A 1752-nucleotide genomic window follows, 5' to 3' on the forward strand; every position below is an offset into this window, starting at 1 on the left:
TTTCCTAGGACTGTATCCACCTTTTCCAGCCCACCGGAGCACCTGAAGGCTGAACTAATTTACGCAGGATAAGTCATCAACTGCCGAGCCGAGAAGTTTGTGACGAATCGAATTTACTGTAAGTTCGCTCATCTCTATATGTAAGGATTTTCTTTATCTGTATTAGTTATCTACTTATTTTTCTTTAATTCTCACTGTTTCCTATTTTTGGATGACATTTTGGTGCCTTTAGAACCAATTACCAGGTTTCCATAGAGTTCTGGTCTCAACATACAATGGTTTCAACATACAATGGATGTCCTGGAACCAATTAATATTGTAACTTGAGGGACCACTGTACTTTATTTTGCTATTTGTGAAACCCGAACATCAGTTTATATAGAAACAAATAAGAAATTCCTTGCAAAGTTCCGTAAAATAGGAATTTTCTTTATTAAAAATTCATTAAAATAGTACCACAAGTACATGGCATCATAACAGCATCAGACCAACATGTTTCAAGCAACTCTGTGCCCTTAGTTATAGTCAGGTTAGCATCCAAGAACTTGGCTTTATCAAATAAGCAAGAGTGGATTCTGTCCTGGGTTAGTGAACCTTGCATGTAAACCTTTTCCTGTATCCCATTTCCTCAGCATAGAGCTTTAAAGGGGTACTCCGCTGTACCAGCGTTTGGAACATTTTGTTCCAAACACTTGGAGTGGGCGGAAGGGGTCGTGACATCACGCCCCCCCCCCCATGCAAGTCTATGGGAGGTGGAGTGATGGCCACCATGTCCCCTCCCATAGACTTGCATTGAGGAGGCGTGGCATGATGTCATGACCCCTGCTGCCCCTACCCAGCGTTCTAAACGAATGCTGGGTACTGCACAGAGATTGCAGGACTCCTGCCATCAGACATCTTATCCCCTATCCTTTGGATAGGAGAGATGATGTGTAGGGGCGAAGTACCCCTTTAAAGGGGTTTGTTGCTATCTTGGTGTTGTCAGTAGAGATGAGCGAACTTACAGTAAATTCGATTCGTCACAAACTTCTCGGCTCGGCAGTTGATGACTTATCCTGCGTAAATTAGTTCAGCTTTCAGGTGCCCCGATGGGCTGGGAAAGGTGGATACAGTCTTAGGAAAGAGTCTCCAGCCCACGGGAGCACCTGAAAGCTGAACTAATTTATGCAGGAAAAGTCATCAACTGCCGAGCAGTTCGTGACGAATCGAATTTACTGTAAGTTCGCATCTCTAGTTGTCAGGTAAGCCATATTAATAAGCACACTGATGTAAAACAGTTAAAAGGATATGCCATAAAGATCTGTACAATATCCATTCACAAAGATGCATTAAAGACCTTCCATTCTTGTGATTATATACAATAAATGTATTGTTACATATATTTCACCAGGCTTTTGTTTTATCATACTTTATGTTGGTGGCAGTGCCTCTAAGAATTACTATATCTGCAACAGAATAATTTAAAGACTCTCTCTAATATGTCTTATTAAAATATTGTGGTTTTTAAATAACATTTGGCCATTATAATTCCAGCCATTAGATGTCCTCATAGTCTAATTTGCTATTCTGTTTCCAGGTTCTCACAGCACCTCCTCTACATACCTACAGCAGGCACCAAAGCTAGAGAGACCTGTGCAGCACAATGGGGCTTTCATCTGGTCAACACAAAGTAACATAACTTATCTCCACATTTTATCATCATGTAGTTTTTAGGTCCCAAGTTATGTGCTGATTGATTTCTTTACAGTTCTC

The sequence above is a fragment of the Hyla sarda genome, chromosome 4 (assembly GCF_029499605.1).
Source record: "Hyla sarda isolate aHylSar1 chromosome 4, aHylSar1.hap1, whole genome shotgun sequence".
Lineage (NCBI taxonomy): Eukaryota > Metazoa > Chordata > Amphibia > Anura > Hylidae > Hyla > Hyla sarda.